At 37.9% G+C, this 11,246-nt stretch overlaps 1 long non-coding RNA gene across 2 annotated transcripts; it reads right to left on the bottom strand.

Moving 5' to 3' along the window:
- Positions 1–1,532: 1,532 nt before the first annotated feature.
- Positions 1,533–10,914, bottom strand: LOC134156069 (uncharacterized). 2 transcript variants are annotated; one of them, XR_009961818.1, is made up of 3 exons: positions 10,231–10,914; positions 3,489–4,586; positions 1,533–1,728 (listed from the first exon to the last, which is right to left on the bottom strand). It is a non-coding gene; the product is annotated as an uncharacterized LOC134156069 (long non-coding RNA). The 2 variants fall into 2 exon arrangements; XR_009961817.1 differs by lacking the exon at positions 1,533–1,728 and having other exon boundaries at positions 3,271–3,614; positions 4,475–4,586.
- Between the last annotated feature and the right edge of the window lie 332 nt (positions 10,915–11,246).

Below are 11,246 nucleotides of genomic sequence, written 5' to 3'. Positions count from 1 at the left end.
CAAGAGAATATAGTCAGGACTGCCACACAGGCACACTGGAAATTTTCATCCAACTGTTTTTACCATTTACCATTCACCATTCAAATGAAGATTTACTTAGAAAAAATTCTCAGGATGGCATTTATGGTAGAAGAACACATCCTCCCCACAAGTAGCTTCATGCTTAGATTATGGACTTCATTCTAAACCCAGCTCTGCCCCATCTGGAACAGATTTCAACTCAGATGAGCTTTCCAGCGCTTAGCTAATTCAGAATAGGTATACTTCCACAGTTTTTGTTGGAGGTAAGCTATTTAAATGCCTACTGAACTAAATTCACATATAAATGAAAAAAAAAAATTGTTAGGGAGATAGGAAATAATATGACTCACCAGGAATTCTTCACATCTTAGAACTATTTCTAAAACATTAGCACTGACAACATAAGTTAATTGATAGAAGTAGAGAGTCCTTTTATTCTTTTCATATACATCTTATTTAGACTGTTATAACTTCATCTTCCCTATATTCCCCAGCAGCAAGCTTTCAACTTCTTCCTTAAGTTGGGCAGAAAACAGTATAACTGGATAATATTTCATTAAGCCCCCTGCTTCATCAGGTTAAAATATTGAGCACCTGGTAGATAATGTTATCAAATTAATCATACTTTGTCCACTTTTACCTCTCAAGAAGATTCAGCAAATCTGTCAGAAAATGTTACTACAGCAGTCATGGTTAGTAAAGATATTCCAGAAAGTGGCAGATTCAATTTTCCATTTTTTGAGACATCAGGTAGTTTTAAAGTAAGCATTACTAAACTGCAGATTTTTTTTTTCTTTCTGGCTTCAGTTCTTTGCTAAATTCCTTTGAGTCTGGCAATGGCTTTTATTTTGTAGTCACAGTTGGAAAAGCGGAGGACATGCACAAAACACTCAGCACATGAACTTCAGGCAGGTTCCTTTGAAGGACTAAAATGTTACATATACTTTTGCCTCCTTTTCAAACTGTTTGGTGCATTAATATATTTTACTTATGTACATGTGTCTATTGCAAGATCTCCGAGTCATTTAAGGAGATACTTACTATAAATTTATATCATCACTGGTAAAATTAAAAAAATTAAAAAAGATCCTGCAAATGCATCACGTGCATCGCTTCATTCACTGTCTATCGAGTACAAGTTAAATCTGAACTTTATGTATGACATCAATGTGGAAAAAGCTTCAATTAGCAAGTGTTTGTCTAATACGAATGCTGTTTAATGTTATCTCTTAATGATCCTGCAAATATCAATACAATAATGCATTTTGCTCATTTTACAGTGATGGAGATGATTGTAGCTAGTAAAGTTAACTGGAATAAAATATAAAGTGAAACTGTAGATCTGAAGGAGCTGTGGAGCTAAAGCAGTACTCAAAACAGACAGATCTGATATTTTTTGAAGTTACTTAATATCATACGTGCCATAACAGATCAAAATACAAATTAGAACTCAGGTAATTTTGTCTTTTCTATTGCCATGCTCAGCAAATTTTCTATTGCTTTGCCTGAACTTTCCATAATTCCTTGTGAACTAGCTATTTTTAGAAAAAGAATGCCTTGTCATAGCAAATCAACAAATAACTTTCTTCTCACAGTCTAATACTGTCTCAGTCAGAAAAGGAGACGTTTAAGTTAAATGTTAGTGATGACACAGTTAACAGTATCTGTAGATAGTACATGAGATCATGTGCTCTTGAGGTGTGTTACCTGGTGAAAGGGAGGACAAGTCATTTTGCTCATAAATACCATTTTGAGCACTGAGGCTGTGTTGAATCATTACATACTGCCTGTATGGAAGGAGAAAGCTGTGTTGTCATAAGGAGGGGGGACAATAGGCCACACAGAGATCAAAAGTGGCCCAAAAAAGCTGAAGTGATCGTTTATGTCCTTACTCAAGGAGTCTGGCTTTTATCTCAATTACTCTTTGGTATTTTTATGAAGATCAAATTCACATCTAAGAACAGGAATCAAAGTTTTATCTATTCTTTTTACCTATGTACAGAAAGAGAAAACAAAGATGGAAATGCTTTAGAATGCTTTTCTGTTTTAACATCCAAACATTTTTTATGTCTGGAAGCTCAGTTATGACATTTTTAATTCTGAATCAGTACCTACAAAGAATTAATGGGGCCTAACTAATCTACTTCATATTCACACCACCAGTTTACTTAGATAAATTTTCTATACTGTTCCTAAGTGTAAAAGCTTAACAAAGACTAATAAAATGATAGAAAGTATATTACAAAAAATAAACTAAGTTCTAATTTGCTTAATTACCAGGGGACAAATATTGTTACAAGTTACAGTATTTTCAAAATCATAGAATCATAGAATCATAGAATGGTTAGGGTTGAAAAGGACCTTTAAATATCATCCAGTCCAGCCCTCTGTGTCATAGATAAAATGACACACTTCACTGGTAAGAGAGAATTAGCAATATATTTATTGATAGAAACCAGTGATTTACCAAGATTCAGTGGCAAGGTATTTCCTGCATATAAGTCAGGGTCACACAAAACTGTGAAGGAGACCTTCCCATTGAGTCATGAGGTTCATAAAGGACCCCACTGATTTCTAAACTCCTTCTCAGACAGGAGTCTAGGTACAGGTGGATCCAGACTTGGCTAACAGTTTCTGTCTAAAGGGTCATGTGCACAATCAATCCTTTACATTACTTACCTAATATTTCCAAGTCTAGCATACTATTTATCACTTATTATGAATCGGTTGTGGAAAGGAATCTCTTGACCTTGAGGAGTAACATTGAGAGGTGTTCCTGCTCAAGGGGAGATCCTGGTGCACAGCCCACTTCCATGCAGGAGTGAGATAATGGACTCATGGTCATGTTTGCATATCAGCTAAAGAAGTTAGGGTTTTTTTAAACTTGGCTTGAGTTGAACCCTGACTGGCATTATGATTAGGGGTTGCAAATTGCTCATATTAGCCCTTGGCTATTGCACTGTTATCTGTCGCTGAATCCACTTTGAGTATGCAACCATCATGACCAGACACATCCATTACCGCCACTGGTGGTTATCACTTGGACAGTTACAAGAGATAAAAGTTAGGTTGAGTCAGGGAGGGAATCACACTGCCACACCCTGCCATGCACACGGACACCTCCCAGTAGACCGGGTTGCTTAAAGCCCTGTCCACCCTTGCCTTGAACAGTGTCAGGGATGGGACATCCACAACTTCTCTGGGCAGCCTGTTCATGGACATGGCAGCTGTAAACATGAAGAGAGTCATTCACACAGGCTGTGACAAAAGGGAAAGATGGAGTGCAAAAGTAGACACTTTAAATGATATGTTAGGAAATGAAATGAGACAAGTTGTGGGCAGATGGAATGATTTAAGAGCAATGTGCCATTCTGCTTTTATAGTGCCCTTTTTTTCTGACTGAATTTCCTATTTAATGGATGACTTCAGGTTTTGCTTTCTGGCTTCCAGACACTAATAGATCTCACTTCAGAATTTCAAGCAATGTCAGAGTCAGCATTTGGCAGCCAAGTGAGCCTACACCACTGCCAGGACAGAGGTTCATTCTGCCAAACTTCAACCATACCCCTCTGAGGAAGTTTTCTTAGACCTTCCTCAATGTCCATAAAGAAAAATAAGCAGTTTTAGAGAATGATTCATCTAATATATTTTAAAAGTCTACTCTGGGTTGAAATGAGTTCCTTTCTAAAAATGTCTATTTCTCTTCACTGACCAGTGAAGCAGTTTAGAATGACTAGCTCAAATACCCATGTCTAGACTGTAGCCCATGCTTGCATTCTTTTGATGAGTCCTGCCCAAGATGTCAAAAACCGAGAAGGAAAACATAAAACTGTCAGCTATATGAAAACTTATAAACAAAAAATCGATTTATGAACTATATGGACATTTATGAAAGATAACTCTTAATATCAAACAACATGCATATATCTGTGATGCAAACACCACCCCCACACTCCCTTTACTTGGGGGAGATTAAAGTACCAAGAACCTGACAAAAATCTTCATTGTCACTTAGGCTTTTGGCTATAATAAAATCAAGCAGAAACAGAATAGAAAAAGAACAAAAAAGCAAAAATACCACCCCTGTTGTGACTGCTCCTAATTTTATTAAACACTCCTATGTTTTTTTCAACAGGTCATAAGATTATGAAGAAATTCTTAGAGACAATTGGCAACATTAACAAAGATCTGCTTTATATTTGCAGATCTTAAATAATTTCCTGGGGGGGGGAATTCATTTTTTTATTTTTTTTTTCAACAAATTAAACTCTTGGCAACATTGAACTTATCCTTTTGTTATTTTTATTAAGAAAAGATTTGCGAGTCAGACTTCTGCTTGACTCCTGCCCAGATCAAGAGTACTATAGAAACGGGAACTGGAAAAGTCAAATGCCACTCAATATTGTTGGCAATACTGAACTGTAAAGACCAGACAAACAGCAGTGCCACCTACTGTTTAGACTTTACAGAAACTCCTAAAAGTTGGGTCCAGGCACCTTATGTATGGTTTACAGTAGAAGGTTCACTTTGAGAAGGAATTACTTTCTGTAACAAACACGGTGTAGCTGAAAAATAAGTTTAAAAGAAAAATTAAAACCAAACATCTGTGTATGAGTGAGATCACTGTCTTCTACTCTGTCTTATATTTTCATGCAAAGTATTCCAGTCAGGGAAATAAGAATTTTAAACATGTTTTTTAATTAAGGGATAAAGTGGGAACTGATTTAATCTTCAGTTTTTTACAAGATTATGCATTTTTTACAGGATTTTTTTTTTGCATTTTTACAGGATTCAGTTGCATTTGAGCTTCCTACTCACTCACTGACTCTCAACATGCATATACATGAAATGGACTTGCAGACCAAGTTAGTTAATACATGATTTGTTCTCATACAGATGATTTACAGAAAATAATGTTATTTTCAGATTAATTTATAAAAGGTACATAAAATATTAGCAGATTTTATCTTTAGGAAATGTTTGTACTGAAATGTTTAATCAGGTATCAAGGAGCAGCTCTTATCATAGGTGTAGTGGGGTCCATTGCCATGAAGACTAAATAACCCTCAGCAAATCTCTGAGTCTGATTTCATTCCTGCATCAGGCTGAGGCATGGCACACAACAGGATGGAGCCCAGCACCACAGATGCCAGGACATCCTCTGAGCCCATGCATCAGCCCCAGTGAGGATTTCCCTGCTATCCTCTGAAACCCCTTCCCCTGTAAAAAAGCATGGGCCAAATGGGGCTGAGCATGGAAAGTAGCATGAAGGAAAAAGTTACTAGGTCATTTGGGAAGTAATGGCCATTTGTGGGGGTGGGGACATTTTCCCAGCCTGTAACAACTAACAATCCTTCTCTTTTATTACCCAGATAATGAATAATCTACAGCGCTCTTGGTGCATGTGTTTGTTCCCTTAAGTTGCATTAAACATGGGTCAACACATACACAACGGCCTATAATAAATTTTTTTGTTGAGATCATGACTAACCAAAAAGCCTTAGCAGGCTCCTGGAGACACCAGTCTAAAAGGCTGTGAGTTTTAGATTACTCATCCCTCTTGTACAATGACTACAATATTCTAGTAATATTAAGTCTCTATGATACATGCCAATTGTTGAAGCCATGTGACAGCGAGGCTTCTAATTCCAACTACCTTGGGTACCTGAAAGATGAGAAGCCACTCAACAGCATCACAGAATGATTCGGTCTGGAAGGGACCTTAAGGATCATCTAGTTCTAACGCCCTGCTATGGGCAGGGACACATCCAGAGGGTGAGACACTTCATTTTGAGATATGGTACGAGCTGATTTAGCTTACTGTAGAATGCCAATGTTTACTTTACACTAAACAAATAAATAAATGAAAAATTTTGGCAAAAATTAATAGGGCAGGAAAATCTTCTAGCAAGGAATTTCAATGAATTTCAATTCCCATTTCAGAGCAATGCTTTTTTAAAAAATTTAATTTGTTTTTAATAAAGTATATCTTTACCTGAAATTCTTGGTTTTGGGTAGAACACGGCAACTGTAATACATAAAGGCAAAATCTAAACTCTCAGAGGCTGCTGAGAGATGTGCTGAAAGCAGCATATCTACGTGGCACAATATGATCAAATGCATGATTTAAATAATGCTACTCTGCTCAATCTAGACAGATGAGGCCTTTGGAAACTCGGGAAGAACTATCTGCTCTTTGATATTTAGAAGTAACTTGAACATGTCATCTTTGGGCTAGATAGTAGCTGCAAGTCAGCCCAGGGGAAATCTCACCTCAGTCTTTTTGTTAGCTGCTGTTACTCAGTTTTCATTAAAGCAATGCTCCAGATAAAGCGCAGACAGGTGCAAGGGAATAAAATTGAAGAGTACCTTGCCTGCTCAGCTTGATCAAAGCAAACTTAGTGGCCCCAAGTGATAAAACAGGGACAGAAACACAGAAATCAAGATAAAGACAAACTTTAATCAAAACAACTATGAAAAATGTGTTATGTGTTCCTCATAAACAGTACTATACCATTTTATTTAAGGAGCCTTAAATTACACAATGTCAGTAAGTCTTCACAATAATTATGCTTTGTTTAGTTAATTATGTCAATCATAGCCTCACTTGCTGCTCAAATCAACTACAGGCTTGTCACCCTGCAAATTACATCATACAAACCTAGTATGTACTGTTTGATATGACTAAACTCAAACAAACCACTTCAGGCTTGGACTGAACCTCTTGTAAGGTTCAGCAGATCTAATCAGCTACTCTTATATACTATATGGTATACTATCTTTTTCGCTCAGAAAGTCTGTTAGCCTTCTGCCTTGAATGATTTTCTTGGTTCAAATCAACTAAATAGGAGAAATTCCTCATACTTTGCTGTTGTTGTGATTCCTTCTGAGAGCCCATATTACAGGGCTGCATCTGGAAAGTCCATTGTTCAATGGACTTCCAGTGCCCTATGTTCCAGCTTTCTAATTTACAGCTTAAGACAGGTGCTTATTTCATCTAATATGACAAATAAAAGACACGTTGAGCATTTCTAAGGACAATTTAAATTAGGCAGCTCAGGGGTTTCCCCTCTTTAGGCAGAATTCTATGGCTTATTCACCAGTTGATGTTTTTGGTTCGACAGGTATCAGAGATCTTAGTTTTCTAAAATTTATCAAACAAATGATTCAATGTCTATCCTGCTGATAACAATAGGTTTCTTCTGCTTACATACTGTTTAAAGACTTGTCTTCAAATCCTGCGAGACACTGCAATTATTCAGCTTATAAATCAAAAGAACCATCAGAAACTGGTAACTAGTAATTAATGATACAATGCCATGGGAATTACTATTGTAACTAAAGTTACTTGCTTTTTGAGCAGACGTTAAATCCACTTTCTTCTTCATTTTTTTTGGTGTTTTTCTGATAATTGATAAATAACAACTTTCCTTTCCTCCGCTTCAAGTTTTCTGGAACTTTTGACTTCAAATGTATGCATCTATCTAGCTCTTCTTCCCAATAATAAAAAATCTTTCTCTTTTTCACTTTCTCTGTAACTTCTCTGGAAGCTCTTTTTTTATTTGCAATGACAAATGAAACTATTAATGCAAACTGTACCTCTTCTATGAAATTGAAGCCCAACTCTGCACTGTGGACTGTTGCCTTGGCTTCAGTAATATTACTGTTTACAAACAAAGTTCAAAGATGTACTCCCAGTGTTTTTTATTTGTTTCCCACAGACTTGAAAAGAAGCAAGACAAGAACTGGAAAGAGCAACTAATGAGAAAAACCCTGCACTTCCTGCTCTGAGAAATTATCTTCCCATACAATGCCCCAAACTGCATTTCACCTTCACATTTATTTGCAGTCAAACTAATTATTTTTTTTTTTTCTTTCCTGTAGGTATAATTCACAAAATGTACAGCTTTAAGAAGTACTTTTCCCTGAGAATTCTCTTTGGAAGTATACCTTAGAAAGATCCAGTCATGACTTGATGCACTAGATCTATATTCACCCTGCCTTTCAACAATGTGAACTTAATTTTGGTTTTATTTATTTTTCCCTTTTTATTACAAATTTCAGTAATATGTCTGTATCATTTGGAGAAGATCTTTGTTAGAGCTTGCTAAATCTGATTTTATAAAATTGGCCATTAGTATCACGGCTATTTTCCAAGCCAGCTGTTGAACTTTACCTTCTGAAAGACTTACGCTACTGTTCTTCTCTCTTATGAGCCTCAACACATTTTCAGCTTTGTTAATACCTCCTTTCTCGCACAGTTCCCTTGAAGCTAGACATTTCCATCCTAGTTACCCACCCCCTTCTACCCTATGAAGTCACTGGACTCCTTGCAAAACTAGTTGTTTTTTATCTAGAAGCACCTCTGTTCATTTGAGCTCTTTCTGGGGGTACGGTTCCTACATTTGCTTTATCTGTGAACTTCTATCTCCTGTAATCATCACTCTTTGGGTCCCTGTTTGGACACATTAGTCAAGCACAAAGTGATTCTCCTAGCAGTATACACCCAGTTTAGAAGTATAAAAATTATTAATTGATTATCATACACATATGATCACTACTAGATTAGGCATTGATATGCTCACTATGTTTTGTAAGACTATGCAGGGTCTTTACTAGCCAGGTAGACAAATGTCAGGAGAAGAGCCGCAGCTGTGCCATTTCTGACACCCTGGTTTTAATTTGTGATTTTATACTTGCCCATGTTGATGCTTTTCCTTGTCTTACCGTGTCTGCAGTTTTAGCTTTCTCATCTCACATGAATCTCCTCTTCAGATTTCCTGACAGGTTGTGGGGTTTTTTGTCCCCCTCCCCCCTCTTTTTTTTTCCTCACAACTCTGCAATTTTCTCAGTCTTCTGAGCCATGGTTATGTAGCTGTGCAGTATCAGCAATGGGCCTGGTATCCTTCAGAGCACAGATGCCCCGACAGACTTCAAGACAGAGGGAGTCACACTCCTCTTTTTTAGCACTGAGATGACTGTGACACAGAGGTGAGGAAATGAATTAGTTCCAAGTGGCTACCAGTCAGACCTGTAGGTTTGAGTATACATTGCTCAACAGTAACCTATATGCCCGTGCTTACTCCGTAAGAAAAGCTTATCTTTTTCCTTGTGATACACCACCAGACATTTCTTCAGATCTTAATACACTGCATTAAGTCATTATGTTTCTCAAACTTTTCGCTCCGTGTATCAGTATTTGGATCTAGGCCAATAATTTGAATTAATGTTGCAAAAAACGGTATTTAATCCATTAATGACACCTATCTACAAGAAGAATCCTCTATTGTCCCCATGAAAATTTATTATGCAGAGCTCATAGAAGAGACATTCAATAGGGGATATAACTTTAAAATGAATATATTTCCAAATTACACACATAACATCTTTGTCAGTAATAAAAAAAGACAAGTTAAGTTTCACTCCCAATGATTTTCTTTGTATGTCTTCTCATTTTCTATGTAGGACTGTGAAATAAGAATTCAGTCTTACTAGCAGTGACAAGTTACAGTGACAATACTGACCAACTCAGTTGTGCTGACCAAAAAAGTAACACAGATAAAGTCATATCCCAAAACCTCCTTTTGCTGCTGTAGCTTATCCTGTTAAGGGAACTGATTTTATATACATTTCCAAGTAACTATATCAGTGCTCCAAAATGCCTATTCTGGCACACACCATATAAAACCATCAGAATGTTTATATAACTCACGTAAGCTCTTTTCTTTTTGTACATTTTATTCTTAAGAAAATGGCAGAATATTACAAAGAACAACTACTAAGGGAGCAAAGAATGAAAGACATGTCATGCTATAAAAATGTTGAAAATGGATACACTTATCTAAACATGAACATGCTGCAGATATAATTAGCTTTGACACTTGATGGATAAGAGTCTGATCAAGTCTACCTATGGGAGAGGGCAAGAGAAAGGACTGAGTTGAGACAGGGGGAGAAGTCTTATTTACACTTTCTTCTAAAAGGGTAAAACAGACACTAGTGTCAGCAGCTACATTTGAGAGACAATGTCTCTGCTATCCCTGGCAATGACGTGGCTTTGCCTATACATGGAACTATCCTTGATTAAAGTTTTCATTCTCACCAATTCATAAATCTTAATCTGTATTAAGATTGGAATAAGATTAATATTGGAATAATTTTCCAGTTCATTAATAGATCAGACATATTACAGAAGGAAGAAGAGATTACCTAATGTACATGAACCCACATCTGGGAGGATGAGAACAAAAAGGGTCCTCCTGCTATGCTTGCAACCTTTGCACTTGTCATAGCTGTGAAACAAGTATTAATTTAGATGCAAGAGTGGTGCTCATGATGCTACTGCCCACGACAAATTAGAATTCTTGCCTGTAATTAAAGCAGGCTTTTTTCTCAGACATCTACGGCTCGTCTCTCATCTACAAGCACACCCTGTAAATATGGGGAAAGAGCACAGGATGATGAAAAGGCAGTAACTCCACCATGAGATTATTTGGTTGCTGCAAAACAGTTCCAGGGCTCTGTTTTGCAACTATTGCTTTTTAGAAGTTGGAAAGAAGACTGAACTATGCACAACCACTTTAGACAACAGAAGCTGCCAAGGTCCCCCACAAAACAGATGCAGCTCCTTCTATCCCAAACCCATACCAGCCCTTCCCATATACCAACAAAAAGTAATAAGGGACTCCAGAAGTGGAGGCTTGTATGTGAAGTCTAACATATTTTTTCCCCAGCTAATTTAACTCCAGTAAGGCCCCTGGGAGACTTGACACATACACTTTTATCTCCCTGGTTTTATTCATCCACTGTTGGCTATAGGATCCCTCTCCACCTGGAATCTACATGCTGAGTTGGCTTTGCTACTCGCCTGCCAGAAGGGTGAGCAGACTCACCTTATTAATACACACACACACACAAAAGGGCAAGACCACCCAAACCAAACTAAAACCCAGGTCCAATGCCGTCTCCAGATCACCCCTTCAGCCACAGGAAGCGCCTTCGCAGTGCCGGACCGGAAAGCGGCGCTGACACGCGCCACTGTCTCCCGGCTGTCAGCGGCAGCTCACTGAGTGGTGTCGTGAGTCAGGCAGAAAGGCACCCGGCGGGCCTCCCTCCCTCGGGAGGCCCCGGAGCAGGAGCAGGAGGTGGCCAGCCTAGGCAGGCACGCTGCCTCACCCAGCACCTGTGGGCAGGGCGGAAAGAGGCCACCCCAACTGGAACAGCCC

Source organism: Pezoporus occidentalis, unplaced genomic scaffold, assembly GCF_034315485.1.
Source record: "Pezoporus occidentalis ecotype Australia unplaced genomic scaffold, CSIRO_AGI_Poc_V1 ctg81, whole genome shotgun sequence".
NCBI lineage: Eukaryota > Metazoa > Chordata > Aves > Psittaciformes > Psittacidae > Pezoporus > Pezoporus occidentalis.
The sequence above is the reverse complement of the archived record's forward strand: the minus strand, read 5'-3'. Positions and strand labels throughout refer to the sequence as shown.